Source organism: Lipotes vexillifer, unplaced genomic scaffold (assembly GCF_000442215.2).
Source record: "Lipotes vexillifer unplaced genomic scaffold, Lipotes_vexillifer_v1.1 scaffold1219, whole genome shotgun sequence".
NCBI classification, from domain to species: Eukaryota; Metazoa; Chordata; class Mammalia; order Artiodactyla; family Lipotidae; genus Lipotes; species Lipotes vexillifer.
In genome coordinates, this window is record NW_006781590.1 from 1,496,059 (window position 1) to 1,512,649 (window position 16,591).

Here is a 16,591-nt window from a genome sequence, read left to right on the forward strand (position 1 = left end):
AAAAAAAAAAAAAAAAAAAAAAAGATACAAGCCCCCAAACAGACCCACACATATATAGTTACTTGGCTTTTGAAAATTTTGGCACTTCAGAGCAATGGATAAAGGAGTGTCTTTTTGGCAAATGGTACTGGGTCAGTTGAATAATCATACGAAACAAGGTGAATCACATCATGCACAATTATCAATTTGTAAGTATAAATTTAAAGAGTAAAACACTAGTCTTGCAGAGGAAATCATCAGAACATATCATCATGAACTTGAAATAGGCAAAGATTTCTTTAAAGTTTCACCAAGAGCACTAATTATGAAGGATAGATTGTTGAATTGGGCTACAATGGAATCTAAAATTTCTATTAATTGAAAGACACCACCAGAAAGTGAAAAGACAAACCACAAATTAGAGAAGGTACTTACAATGTTTATAACTGACAAAAGACTTGTATTCAGAATATATAATGAATTCCTTACAAATAAATGTGAGCGTAAAAGATTGCTCAATTTTTAAAATCGGCTAAAGAATTAAGCAGGCACTTCAGAATATGATACCCTAATAGTGAATAAATAGATGAAAAGAAGAATTAACTTCAATGGTAATAAGAAAAAGCAAATTAAAACTATAGTGAGATATAACCATACACCTATAGGATGATTAAAATGAAATAAAATTGAACTGATAATCACAAGCTTTGGCAAGGTTGTGAAGCCGGTAGGATTGTACTTTAGTGGAATCACTTTTGAAAACCCTTTGGCGTTATTTACTAATGGTGAACATATACTACACTATGACCTAGAAATCCTAGGTTTCCACCAAACCAAGATGGTACAAAATAAATACCCAAGAATGCTCTTATCGGTATAATTTTAATAGCCCCAAACTGGAAGCAATCTAAATATATATCCATAATTGATGGAATAGACAATAAATATAATACAGCAAGGAAAAAGAACCCACTACTGATACTCAAAACAACATGGACGATTCTACAAACATTTTATTGAAGCCAGGTAGAAAACAATATGTTCTATGCGATTTCATCTATATAAAGCTCAGTAAGAGGTGCTGGCATTGGGGAAAAAGATAACTTAGTTAATGGATATCTAGTAAGATAATTGAGAGGTCAGGTTTCTAAGCATAGAGTAGAAGAAAAATTAGTTTCATTAGAAAAAGTACTGTTATGGAAAATGACAAACAAAATTAATGAATTAAAGATAGTTAAGTTGATGAAAAAATAAACATAAAAATTTTTTTCCTAATATTAAATACATATAAGTAGCTAACGTATTCAGAATTCTTTCACTTCTAAACAGTAGTATTTTAAACTTTCTTGACCTTTTTCATTTGTAGTGGTAAATTTTTTATCCAGGGGTGGGATAGGGAGGGTGGGAGGGAGACGAAAGAGGGGATATGGGGATATATGTATACGTATAGCTGATTCACTTTGTTATACAGCAGAAACTAACACAACATTGTAAAGCAATTATACTCCAATAAAGATGTTAAAAAAATAAATAAAAGGATTGAAAATATAAAAAAAATTTTTTTTTTTATCCATGTAGACAAGTCTGGTGAATACCCTTGGAGATTTTTTAAAAGTATCTAAAATGTTAAAGAGCCACAAATTAAATGAAGTGAGTATTCTAAAATAAATTTTAAGCTACACTAACTTTTTTAAAAATATATTTACTTATTTAGGCTGTGCTGCGTTTTAGTTGCGGCACGTGGGATCTTTGTTGCAGTATGCATTTGTGATCTAGTTCCCCCACCAGGGATTGAACCTGAGCCTCCTGCATTGGGAGTGTGGATTCTTACCCACTGGACCACCAGGGAAATCCCAAGCTACACTAACTTTTAATGACAATTATTGAGAGCAAACTTTTTACTACGTCACCAATGCAAGTACATGGGCAAGGCATAACAAATTGTTACAATGACTAGTATACAATGTTATCTTTTGTGTATATGTGATGGGTGATTAGGGGGTGAATGGCCATTTATTATGGAAGATTTAATTAATGTATAGACAGAGAACTAGGTGCTGACAATGTTCTATCATATTTTAAATATTTCCGAAATTACATTTCTTTAATTAGAATATTAGATCATTGCAGTTCAGTAACCTGATTTTATAACACCTCTGTAACTCTCTCTTCCTGTATGAAAACTTATACTCTGGCTTAACAAAAGAAAAAAGTAATAGCTAGCAATTTAAAACTCCTATCTGCATGTGGCATTTTATCTGAACAAGGATGACAGGACTGTGCACGTAATTATTATTTAGGATCCTGCAGAGCATCCTAAAAGTAAAGGCATACAAATCTCCACTCCTGATGTAGCGTCAGAGCCGACAGCAGGGAAAGCATTCTCTATTGTGGTCGTCTTAAGTCTGGCTAAACACAGAACAAAAAAGCATCTTACCTGTTCTGCCTTTTATTTCCAATTTATTTCCTTTTCATGAAAACACTGACAAGAGGGTAGCGCATACTTTTGATGTGTTTTACTTAGGGATTTATCATGCCTCAGAATAAGCTGTCTGTCAGATGTATGACATCTAGATCCACAGTCTTTAAAGACCATGTCAATAGAAATAGCATTGTTGGGCTTCCCTGGTGGCGCAGTGGTTGAGCGTCCGCTTGCCGATTCAGGGGACACGGGTTCGTGCCCCGGTCCGGGAAAATTCCACATGCCGCGGAGCAGCTGGGCCCGTGAGCCATGACCGCTGAGCCTGCGCGTCCGGAGCCTGTGCTCCGCAACGGGAGAGGCCACAACAGTGAGAGGCCCGCGGACCGCAAAAAAAAAAAAAAAAAAAAAAAAAAAAAAGAAATAGCATTGTTTATCAGGTGCATGTGAGGAGTGCGCTGAGAGTCTGACACCTGGTCTTTAATCTTGTCTAGCTATGTCGGACAAATCAGTTCTCGTCCCTGGGCCTTATTTTTCTCAGATATAAAATGAAGGTGTTGGGCTCATTTAAACAATTAAAAAATTTTTATCTTGCTTTATAAAACTATGTTGGAGCCATGTGATAAACAGTCTTTACGGCAAAAAGGCCAAAAATTATATGGAGGCCCAGGGCTTGCTAGAACCCTGTGAGAAAATGGAGAGAACAATCAAATATTGGACCCAGGTTCAGAAATAGAGCGTGAACCCCAGCTCTGTTGTTGTTAGCTTTGGAGTGTCGAGAAAGTCACTACCCTTTTAAAATCCTTGATTTTCTTCTCTCTAAAACTTCTACCCCTAGAAGCATGTGCTGCCCCAGTCACAGAGCAGAGGCTCCTTCACATTGGTAGCTGACTCTCAGTCCAACATACTTGCAAGTGAGAAAACTTACTTATTCCTTTTCTATTTTTTCCCCAAGGGGTGTTCGAGGGATTTGTGTTATTGTTGCCAGCTTTTCTACTCTTAACCAACTTAATTTACCTTCATGGATAAGAACCAGAGTCTGCCCCCTTTTGACCTGGATCGCTAAAATCTGCACATTTCCATATTTGGTGAATATTTCTGGTACCTAAGTTTTTTGCCTCATGTGATATCTATCATATTCAGTGATGTGTAGCATTTTAGGTTGTCTGTTTTTCCCCCATAGCAGCCGCAGGAGTGCTATTTCATGTTATTTGTATATAAACTGTGATATATGCAGTGCACGTTGAAAAAGTTTTAAAAATCCTCAAACTGAAAGCATATTAGATAAATTAAAATTCCAGCAACTGTGCTGGAGCCCAGGATTGTAGCTGGGAGAGGTGTTGGAATTGCTGGTTTGGGGTATTGGTTGCCCTGCCTGTGGACACCCATAGTCTCTGTCCCTTATATAAATTCTTGTGAGGTAATCTAATTGGTGTAGCTCAGCCCACAGACTGGATGCCCTCCAGCCCGAGTTCGATGTTGGAAAACCAGTTGTGGCTGGGATGGTGGAGTTAAATTACAGAAATATGGCCACCCAGGGACAATGAATGGGATAGTGTCCAGCAAAAGGGGCCATGAATGGGAACATATTCTCTGGGGAAATTGTTCGGCAAGAGTAGCATGTTTTAATGTGCCCACTGCCGTGAAGTGGAGCCTGAAGACAAAAGGTGTTTATGATTAGATCAAGGCTGAAAAAATAAGGATGCTAAAAATTGGTAACTGTACAGTATCTGTGAAGTCCAGATTGCAAATTTCAACTCTAAGCCTGCATATGTTTCTGGCGTGTAGACAGCAAATTATTATCCGTAAGATGTTACAGAAAGCCCAAACGAACTTTCTGGCCAGCCCAATATTATGTACTGTAACCATTCTATGCTATGCCATAGATGTGTCATCACTGATCATATTTTCCTCATTTAGTTCATCAGGTAAGAAACCGAACATATATGCATACATTTCTAAGTTAAAATTTACCCAAGTCTTAAAAATCTTCTGTTTTTTTTTTCCATTGGACTTACAATTTTGGAAAAGTATAAAGTACTTAGGATTTAAAAAGACACAGCTAAAACTCAAGTGCATTAAATATGTCTTAATTATTTCTTAAACCAAAGTCCAAGTTAAGTTTATGTTCTAAGTAGAATATAGTACTTATTTTCATAACTTTACCGACTTTCGTAGATATGTTCTCCTAGCATCTGTTTGAGTTTGAAACCCAGGGAAAGAATATGAAGGAGACTGTTTTTCCTAGGACAGCTACAGAACGATAAACTATGCATGACTTCCTTTGTATGAATTTAGAACTGACCTAAATAACTCAACTCAAAAAGGCTAAAAAATACCATCTCATAGCTACCAGTTTCCCCCTAGTGTTGCCCTTTCAAAGGGAAGTAGAAAAAGTCTTAGAGTGAAGGAAGAAAGGTTGTTGAAGGAGGACAGGGCTGCAGGCTGCTGCAGTCCTAACATTGGGCAGCCCTACTTTTCCCCACCCTGGTCATGCAGGACCAGTGGTGAAGTGTCCCCTCACCAGGCAGGTGGACTGTGCTTGTCACCAATTCAGAGCTTGGACCAATCCCAAAGTTGGCATTCTGTTAGTGAGGCATTTCTTGGGCGTGCAGGTGTTTTATCTGCCAAATAAAATTTGCAGCTGCGATCCCACTGGCCCCTCAGTGTTGTGCTTTAAAAGAGAAGAGTAGCTCTGAAAGCTACCAACAAGCATGATATTACAGGGAGTATTTTTTTTTCACACATATCCTTTTAAAAAAAAGTCTAAAGGTGGATAAATTTAGAAAAAAAGTTATAAGTTCATCAGAATAAATTATTTTATGAACCAGAACTCACAGTGTCTGAATTCCTACTATTAGTTATTATTTTATAGATACCAAACTTTAAAATAAATTCTAATATATTCCTTTTTTATTGTTGAATTTTGGCGGAATTCTTGTTTGTTTGTTTTTTTTGCTGTACGCGGGCCTCTCACTGTTGTGGCCTCTCCCGTTGCGGAGCACAGGCTCCGGACGCGCAGGCTCAGCGGCCATGGCTCACGGGCCCAGCCGCTCCACGGCATGTGGGATCTTCCCGGACCGGGGCACGAACCCGTGTCCCCTGCATCGGCAGGCGGACTCTCAACCACTGCGCCACCAGGGAAGCCCCTGTGGCAGAATTCTTTATGCCTGATTTTTTTAGGGAAAAAAAGACCTTTCTGTCCTGAGAATAATATATAACAAAAACCTTTTCATGATTTTGAGAAATGGTAAGCATACAATTCAAATTACAGCAGTTTTCAATGTAATAGCACTGAATAATCACCTCATTAGTAGTGATTATCTGGATATTAATAGAAGTCCCTGACCCACAGATTCTTTTTGCAAATGTTTAGCATGATTTGCAACAATGTGTTACAAAAATGTAGCTATATATTTTTTACTTTGCCTTAGTATTGAAGGGTTGAGTCCCATGAAGATTTACGAGATACTGCATAATGTAAAACTTATTGACTGTCAGGAATCTTGTCTTAAGGAACTGCGCTGTTCTTTTTACTTCTGGAACCATTCTGATGCATCGTAAATAGGAGTGTGTGTGTGTGTGTGTGTGTGTGTGTGTGTGTGTGTGTGTGTCTTTCTTCATAATTTATTTTCTTTGCTGTATTATTATATACCTAATCAAATTACATACTGAAATAGATGCTAGCCTTAGGAGAAGTACTGAATTTTGGTGGTGAATGATTTTGTACATTATAAATGGTTAGTGGTAAATTTGATGTTGTTATTGAAGAGTTTTCCCATACCTCAAAATTTAAGTTTTCAAATACCGAGAGGCAGAATTTCTTTTCCTTCTATTTTCTGTTGGTTGTTTTGGTAAGAAACCCCATTTTAGTAATACAAATTTCTCTTTGCTAACTGCCTTTGTAGAAATAATTTGGTGAAGAATGTGAGGCAACATTTTGTCTACTAAAAACATTTTCCCCTTTTTATGGGTAGTCATTTTTTGTAACTTAAATAACTAAGCCATTCAACTGGATACATTTTAAAGTTGAGAGATAAAAGTTAAAACAAATTAAAACACACCATTTGTTAGCTAAAAAATATATTATTTAATTCTTTATCCTCTGCTCATAAAAATAACTCTTTTGCCTTGACCAATATTTTAATACACTTATTTATGATGTTAGTACTCATGGCCTGAATTAAATAAGAAATTCAGATGGAGAAAACAACAGAAAAGTGAAAATATCTAGTTGTCTCATTTCTAACATGCTATTTGTTAGAAGCAAAAGCCAAGAATCAAATCTTCCTTCTTTAAAAGTTGCTTAAAAAATGTTTTTATGAGTCAAATTTAGTACTTCGAAAGGGACCCTGGAATAATTGCATCATACATGAACCCTGGAGTCACCCCACATTGGTGGAAATGAATACTTATTACGTGGAAAGTGTTATGGAACCAATGTGTTAGAAAGATGCATTTCAGGGAGATAGCTGGCAAAGCACTTAGCATTATATAATCAAAGCTTCTCCTTAAATGCATCTTTATTCTGCCAGTTCTATCATATAAAATTTTAAATGTCTCTTTGCAGAACCAATTCATTATATTTCCCCTTATACTTTCCTTTATAAGCTGACAAAAATATCAAAAGTCTCCAAAATGCTTGTTAGGGACCATCTCCAACAGTCCTTTAGGGTGGTTTTACTGAAAATCAGATAATTTCTGCCAACATTAGAAATCAATCTGATTTAGGAAATCTTTTCATGGCAGAGTAGTCTTTATTTATGATGACAGAATTCTCTGAGCTCCCCTTTCAGACCTTCAGGTTTCCAGTTTCTTGTGACATTTTGGGAGAAAACCCATCAAGAATAAAGTTCAACATTGGAAATCTAAATGGGGAGTCTTCATGAAAGCCTTTTAGAAAGGAATCAGGTCACTTCTAGAGGAAGACCTTGTCTATGTAATTTGCAAATGAAGCCAGAGTGTCATAGTCTGTTTGTTTTCTTTTGTCCCAGTGATGTAAGGAATATGAACCAATCTTGAACCAGTTCCGGAACAATTAGCAAAACCTCAAACTGTTTTAAGTGTTCTATTTAAACAAGGAAGAGATTACAATGAAAGGAAGAGATTACAACGCCAGAAGAGATTCCAAAGGATAAAGCTTTGTATATGCTAGCTATTTAACAAACTGCTTGCAAACAGCTTTAGAACTTTAGGGACTGTTATATACATTTACAAATTAAGTTGAATTTTAAGTTGAAATTAAGTTGAATATTAAGTTCTATCAACGCAGAAAATTTGTCAGCATCTAAGAATTAAGACTTGGCACGCTTGTAATGAAAACACAAGTTTCACCCTCTGAAGTGGAAAGTCACAACATCTGATCATTGATTTTTTGCCTCTTGCTGAAAAGAGACAGAAGTCTGAAGAAAGCTGCAGTTGAAACATCAGTTATTGGGAAATACATTCAATTTCTCCAAGGGATGAGCATGTTTCTCTCCAGGTCTGGGTTTTCTTACTTATTTTTAATGTTTAAACATTTCTTTTTAAATTAAAGAATAGATATATGCAAGTAGGCATGGAAAAATTGAATGGAAACCAAATAGAAAATTAATATTCTCACAAAGAAGCAAGGGATCTCCACATGCATCAGTTGGTCATAAGAGCTGTGGTAAGATGTGCTTTGAATTATTGGTTTTCCTTAATATTTTCTAGTCCTCTATTACTTAAAATTTTTTTCTGGAAACAAACAAACAAACACAACAGAAAAGCTATCCAACCCCAAACTCTGGTTAGTCTGACAATGTTCCTTAACTCAGTATTTTGACCCCTACTGAATGCGATATTAAATAATTTTCCTTTGTACAGCAAATTTAAATTAGCAATTGGGACTCATAGGCAGCAGCATTATCTTTATTTTGATTATTGGGATGTTTCAGATTTTGATATTCATTGGATAAGCATAAGGATCATTTCAGGGAAAATCAGTGCTTTTGATCCATAGACATCTACATGTATCCTTTTATGATGCTTACTATGTTGCTGCAATTGAAAACTTTTAGATTTTTTTTTTAATTGAAGCATTTGTGAAGAGAAATGAAACTTTGGTTTGACCTTCTTTTTCTTTCATTATATATATAAAGAAAAATGAGACCTCTCCAGACATTTGTTCTTGTCAAGAAAACAAAAGGTGAGTTGAGGTCTCATTCAAAATGCACAAGTTTTTAAGCAGTTGCTGAGGAAAAACATTCATCTAAACAACCAAAGACCCTTGTTGAAGAATTATAATGCTGTGAGAACTTGATGCAAGTAGCTTTAACTCTCAGAACCAATTTCTGTATCTATCAAAGAGAAATAAAAAATAATAATGGAATCTATTTCATTGGATCATTGTGAGGATTAATTGACATAAAGCATGTAAAGTAAGTTGTGTATATGGTAAGTGTGTTACCTGTGATGATGAGGATGGTGCTCATGGAGATAAGAAGCTATCTGGACTCTACATGAAGACCCCAGTCTCCAATTCCTTGACTTATTACTTTTTTTTTATGGTACGCGGGCCTCTCACTGTTGTGGCCTCTCCCGTTGCGGAGCACAGGCTCCGGACGCGCAGGCTCAGCGGTCATGGCTCACGGGCCCAGCTGCTCCGCGGCATGTGGGATCTTCCCGGACTGGGGCACGAACCCGTGTCCCCTGCATCGGCAGGAGGACTCTCAACCACTGTGCCACCAGGGAAGCCCGACTTATTACTTTTTAATGCTAATTAATGATACAACATGAGGTTCTCTGAGCAGATATACTTATTTTATTTACTCTCCTATCTTCTACAATGAATAATCCAAGTTCTATCTACAAGGGATGCTTAAACTATAAATAAAAATGTGACTTTCTGCTATCTTGAAAATGTGTCTACCTTCCCTTGGATTGGCTTCTGCACCCATCTACCCCCCAGCCTTTCTCTATTTCTACTTTATTGTCTTAGCCATTTTTCATACCTATTTTAAAAATTAATTCTATGTCAAAGTGTAAAGAAAAAACGTTTGTTCATTATATTTTCTATATGTGAGTATGTGCATTGATTGCATTTTAACCCATTTGGCTGCAAAGACCCTGTTTGCTCTTTGAAAGAATAAATATTCTAGCTATTTCATTAGCTTCCCACCGTGTAAATGATAGAAATGAAAAGGCTGTATCCTACCTAGAGTATAGGTAGGGTAGGGGTAATTAAGAAAAACAATTCTATGAAAATGTACTTTTTAGATGGGAACTGATGCCTCTTGCTACGTGTACAATATGACAGTAGATTATGAAAGCTAACATTTTTATTCTAAATCCCAATGTGTGTTTAAAATCAAGTGTCCAATTTCTCTTGCTCTTCCTTCCCTGTTCTCTAAAACTTGCCACGTGCAGCAGTATTGTGGACTAAGAAAGAAACGTCAGGGAGAAACTAGCCTGTGTGCTCAGCAAAGCATATTCAACCAAGCGTCAGTGTTTCCTTAACAGCACAGCAGCCACAGGATAATATTTACTGGGCGTTTTCTGTGAGCAAAGTCTGTGAAGGGTTAAGGAGATAGAAATTTAATTTTTGTAAGAGTTCAATGATATTATCCCCATTTACACATAGGTAACTAAGGGGTAGAGAGATTAAATAATTTTTCCAAGTTCACGCAAACTGTAAATTGATTTGAACCTGGGCTCAAATCCAACCCCCATAGAGCAGCCCATCTAGTAGCTGAGATAAAATATGCACATAAAAAGACACCACAAAAGGCCCAGAGTAATTTTGCTTAGCAGTGTCCCTATTGCTGGAAATACTTTTATCCAGGCCACTTAAGACTAGAAATACTATATTGGACAATTCTTTTCTTCTTTCCTCTTTGCAAATATGCATAAAATAAGGCTATAGAAAATAATTAATGGAAAATATCATATATTTAGTAAATACCTATGAATTCTATTTGGAAATTAGTGATGCCTTCTAGTCAAATCTCAATGTGGAGAGACATTATTGCATAGTCATTAAGAGTAGGATCTTAGAAGTCAGTCAGTCACCTATTAGCTTGACTAAGTTACTTAACCTTTCTGGGTATCAGTTTTCGATCTGTAAAATGGATATAATAATAACAACTCATAGAGTTGTTATACAATTAAATGAGGTAGTAATACTTGGAAAATACTCAGCACAGTGCTTGGCACATAATAAATACTCAATAAAAATTAGCTGTTGCTGTTATTGTATTATCATCAGTACATCTAAGTAAATTATAGGAAACACAGAGTTTTGTTTTTCTTAGTGTTTCTCCCCAGGTCTCCAGAAACCATAGTGGATGTTCTTTTTTTAGAATTCCTGACCAATATTTGGAATCTGGTCATCCTAGTGATACTCCTTCGTTTTCCTGTGGCTCATTTCCTTTTCTGGTTAACATCACTTTTCTTTTCTTCCCTTTTGTCACCGACCTATTATCCTCTCCTTCTTCCTGGGGGAAAAACAACCTGACAATAATGACAACAACAACTTCTCTCTGTTGCCCATTCTTGCCCAGAGTCCTGCGGCACCAACTTGGCCACGCTCTCCTACTGGTGGCTTTTCAATTCTCCCTCTCCTACTTCCTCGGAATCCCTGCATTTCACACAGTGATAAGGGAGAAGTGCCCATGGGAAAGCACATAAAGTGCTAAAGTAAGCTAGAGAAGGGAGAAGTTATTTCCAGTTGGGAATTGTAAGAAAGTCTTCACGGGGAGATAGATCTGAGCAAAAATGGAAGAGCACTGTGGAAAGTGGACAGAGCAAAAGCAAATGAGCTGCAATACACAGCACTCCTAGTGGTTCCTTTGGAAAGAATTTTTCTAGTAATTGTCAGGCAATCCCGTTGATTTTTGAGTGTCAGGACTCTTAAAATTTTTGGAAAGACGATCAAGTGTTATTCCATATGGAAATTGTACAACTTACAGTGCTATCAACTTGGAATAGATTAAGGGTTGACTCTTGGCAAACTGTTTAATGTTAATAGCTATTACTATCAATTTTTTTTTTTTTTTTTTTTGTGGTACGCAGGCCTCTCACCGTTGTGGCCTCTCCAGTTGTGGAGCACAGGCTTCGGACGCACAGGCTCAGCGGCCATGGCTCATGGGCCCAGCTGCTCCGCGGCATGTGGGATCCTCCCAGACCAGGGCATGAACCCACGTCCCCTGCATCGGCAGGCGGACTCTCAACCACTGCGCCACCAGGGAAGCCCCTATTACTATCAATTTTAATTAGTGTTGCTATACAATTGATACCTATACTATAAATAACATTATTATTCCACTTTCCAATCACAGAATGATTTTATGTAACATCTTGTTTGATCTTTAAATAATGCCATGGGAAAGTTAGGTAGCTAAACATCATTTACATTTCATAATGAGGAAACAGAAGACTACTGATTAAAAAAAAACATTTGGCTATGAAATGGCAGATCTAGGACATAAATTCAGGTATCCTGATTTTATCCTTGTGTTTTATTGCCATCCTTTCTGTGATAACTCAAGAGTGAATGGTAATAGGAAGAGCCTGGAGTCTTACCAGATTGATTCAACAAACGTGTGGAGCCCTACAGTAATTCAGACATTGTACTAGACATGGGAGCTAAAACAGTGACCAAAACAGATGAGTTTCCTATGATCCTTAAGCTTGTGAACTACTTGGGAGAGAAAATAAACAAAAAGCAAATTAATACATAGGGTTTTTATAGACTGTGGTAAGTGCTAACTGTGAAGGAAATAAGCAGCCTGGTAAGATAGCAAGGAACTGGAGGAGGCCATTTATGGTAGGATAATTAGGGTGATCTGGTGACATTGATCTTACAGGTGAAAGATGAGAACACACTGCCATTTAAAAGGCAAGTGGACGTGCATTCCAGGCCAGACTGAAACTAGAAAGGCTTGGATGTAAGAAAAGACTTGTTACTATAGAACATAGAGTAAGCTACTGTGGATGGATTTGTGGGGAGTGAGGGAAGTGAGTGGTTGGAAGTTGGAGAGGAAACAGAAGCCACATTATGGAGTATATAGAGTTGGCACATTTTGGAGGGTCAGTCCAGCTCACGAATGCTTTCTTAACTGCATCCCAGATTCAGTGCACAAGGACAGACTCCTGGCAGCCGCATTTGCACGTGACTCCATTTCCCTGGCCACAGTGGATCAGACCATTTATTCATGCAGTAAACATTTATTGAACATTGGCTATGCGCACTGTGTTACAGGTAATCAAAACATATGCAGTTGCCACCCTTGTGGAGTGTTGCAGTTCAACATGAGTGTGTCTAGACCTAGGAGCTTGGAACTGGGACAAGAGAGAGGGATTCAATTTCTGTGTGACTGGAGTTATAACATGCAAACTGGGAACTGCTGAAAATCAAATCTGGGAACTGCTGAAAATCAAACTGGGAACTGCTGAAAATCAAATCAACTGGGGAGTCCAGAGAGAAGAATGAAGCACACAGAAAGAGATACTATTCTCATGATTATTAATAGGTGTACATTTATGGATTTTAGTCCTTCTAGAAGCTGGGTTGCATTCACCCACTTGTTCTTTGAGAAGCCCTACAACACTAAAATGATATTCCTCATTTTCCTAATATGTTCTGAGCTATTTTGTTGTTGATGCTGCTTGCAATAAAATAAATTAATATTCTAGACCAGGTAACTAACATAGCACAGGCTCAGGGCAAGAAATAGGCTCCAGGCTGGGGGTTGAGAGTTGGGTGAAAATTTATAGACTTAGAGGGTAAATGAAACTCTTCAAATGGTTCACACAAGCTTAGAGCCTTGAGTGGAGGGAAATAATATTCAAAGAAATAGAAGTACTCCATTGATGATGATTATGTTAATGATGCTGAAGACGATGAGAGAATGGCTTATATTTGCTAGATTGGGAATAAACGTAGTGAACCCTTTTGAAACATCTCTCAGGCTCCAAACTGTCTCCCTATTTGTACTCAAAAACTCAGTCATCACAAGGTGGGCAAATTCCACAGAGCAATTTTTGAACATGACGCCACTCCTACATCCATACCTGATTGGATTTTTCACTCATTAAATAGATATTTATTGAACACCTACCATAATTAGAGTGGTGAGTCCAACAGACATTGTTTTTGCTCTCATGGGTCTTATAGCCTAGATGGAGTGGGTATCTGATCCAAGGTCCTGTGCTTGATGCTTCAGTGTAGATTCACTCTAATCTTTGTGAAAAATCCTCCAAAGTAATTATCATTATGTTTATTTTACAGAGAAGAGAACTGAGCCCAGCTTCCTCCCCCTAGGACCCATGGGAGTGAAGTTGCTAATAACTGTAAAGTGAATAAAGGACAAAGGCTGAATGAAGAATACAGGTCTAGGGGCTTCCTTGGTGGCGCAGTGGTTAAGAATCCGCCTGCCAATGCAGGGGACACGGGGTCGAGCCCTGGTCCGGGAAGATCCCACATGCCGTGGAGCAACTAAGCCCGTGCACCACAACTACTGAGCCTGTGCTCTAGAGCCCACGAGCCACAACTACTGAAGCCCGTGTGCCACAACTACTGAAGCCCGCACACCTAGAGCCCGTGCTCTGCAACAAGAGAAGCCACCACAATGAGAAGCCTGCGCCCCGCAACAAAGTATAGCCCCCGCTCACTGCAACTAGAGAAAGCCCGCGTGCAGCAGCAAAGACCCAATGCAGCCAAAAATTAAATAAATGAATAAATAAATTTATTAAAAAAAATTTAAAAAAGAATATAGGTCTACTCTAATTCTCTGCCCTTCCCATTTACATCATTCAAGCCCCACAAACAGGAAACAGAAACACATAGCTGTGATCCATGGTCCAGAAAGCCATAACTACTGCTGCTACTAGGAAGATAGGAAGCTTTGCACTGGATGCCTCCATGAAGTGTTGGCCTACCAAAGTCAGCTCAACTAACCTCTCCACATGTGGGAGATGCAAAACCCTAAACATCTCCATGACTGTGCTTGTTAGCAATAACAAATTAATGAGCCTAGAAATGGCTTCCTCCTCACTTCTGCCTTCCACCATTTTGCATAAGAACAACTTATTGTCAGCACTTAATTTGTACTCGGAACCCTAACTGCAAAGGACTCTGAGTAAATGTAGCTTTCAGGTTTCTAGCTTATAAACGATGACATACCAAGAGGAGGGGATACATTCTGAGCAGGCCAGTCTGTCATATTTGCCATTCTATTAACTCATGGTACCTTTTGTACTTCATGCTTGAATGTTCACTTGGAAATAAGATCTTTCATGTTGGTAAGTCTGGACAAGCCGAAGGTTTGTCTGAGATCTTTTAGGGTTTGAGTTACCCTACGTTTTTTCACATAATTAATTGCCAATAGCATTTAAAAGTAAGGCGGACTTGACAAAGAGATACCTATAAGCAGAGTGGAGAAATGCCTGAAGTAACCTCAGAGTCAGAAACCTGAAATTTGTGTGTATGTTTTTTCCCTCCAGGCTCCCAATAACTGTGTGTCACCTATAACAAGATATCTAACCTCTCTGGGTTTTTCAGTGTTTTTTCCACTCTAACAAGAATAATGGTTCTCGTCACTTCCCTGCCTCTAGGGGTGTTGTCAGAATTAATGAGACACCAGGGTGAAAGCTTTCCACTTTTTTTTTCCCCTCAGAGAATGCTGGAATGTAAATAAAAGTAATACCTCTATTTTGTGAACGCTCTTTCCTTCTACACGTCTTAGTAACATTCAGAAAAGATTTTTTGAAGCAGCAGCAATTACCGTAGGTGTTACATATAATAAAGGAACTGTATCTGCCAGGAAAAACAAAGGAGGAACCAAAAGTTTGAGTCAGAGAAATCTCTCCTGGCTTACTCTTTAATAGAATCAGTAGGAGGTCTGGGATAATCACAAGTAAAATATTGCTGTACGGAGAGCATATGAAACTAGGAGGACAAACCATTAATTGAAGTTACCATCCTGAAAGTAGAAAGAGAAAAGAGATGCTGACTGCTGACATGTTGCAGAGATGTTCTTAGTCGTACTGCAGAAAGAAGATGAGGGTTGGAGGTTAAACTGTTTGTGGATTAGGATTGAACCACTCAAAGCAATAAGAATAGTCTCACTGCTCATTACAACCAGCTAGAAGTTAAACTTTGATGAGATAAAGATGTTCTCAGCAGTGTCTTTGATTAGTTAGCCGATGAACTGTCTGTTGACATAGGCAACATGTACTATGTCAATTCTGTCACTTTCATGGAATACAATCCTCTGGTTTTGATTGATGTAATGTCAAAAATACACATCCAAAAAGATTTATTCTTTTCCATCTGTAGATGATGAATTTCTAAATAGAGCCATTCTCAGGGATAGAAAATAACCCGCTTCTCTGGTGGGTCATGAATCTATGCACAGTTCAGCTGGGTCCTCTACCTAGGGTCTTATAGTACTACAATCAAGGTGTTGGCTGGGCTGCATGCTCATCTGAAGGTTTGAGTGTTGAAGACTCTACTTCCCAGTTTACTCAGAATGTTGGCAGAATTTCCCTGTGACTATAGGATTGAGGGCCAGGGATTTTTGTTGGCTGTGGGCTGGAGACTTCCCTTAGCCCCTACAGGCAACTCTCATCTCCTAGAGGCTGCCTGCAATTCTTTGCCATACCAGTTTTTCCAACCTGTCTCCTTACTTCATTAAACAAGCAAGGAGAGTTACTAGAGGGACATCTCATCTTCTTTGCTGTTTTCTGTTGGTTAGAAGTAAGTCACAGGCCCCACTCACACGAAAGAGAGGGATTTATACAAAGATGTGAACATCAGGCGGGAGGATCATAGGGGCCAGCTTAAAATCTGTCTGCCTTAATTGGTAAGGAAAAACAACTCTGAGGCTATTATGACTTTGAAAATTTTCAGGATGATAGAATGAATATGAGCTAATCCCTGCAGATTGTGTTGCTTTATCTTCAAGTCATTTGCTTTATTCATGGGTTGAATGGGGAAAGAAACCTACACACACTGTGTGGATAGAAAGCCAAGAGGGGTGGGATAGGGTCAGATTTTAATCCAAAGTCCCAAAGGAAAATTTGGATTGTTGATACTATGGAGGAAACCAACCAACATCCATACCATGTTGCTTATAGGGCATTTGTGTGTGTGTGTGTGTGTGTGTGTGTGTGTGTCTGTGAGTGTGTGTGTGTATACACACTACATAACGTGTTTATGTATAAATGCTA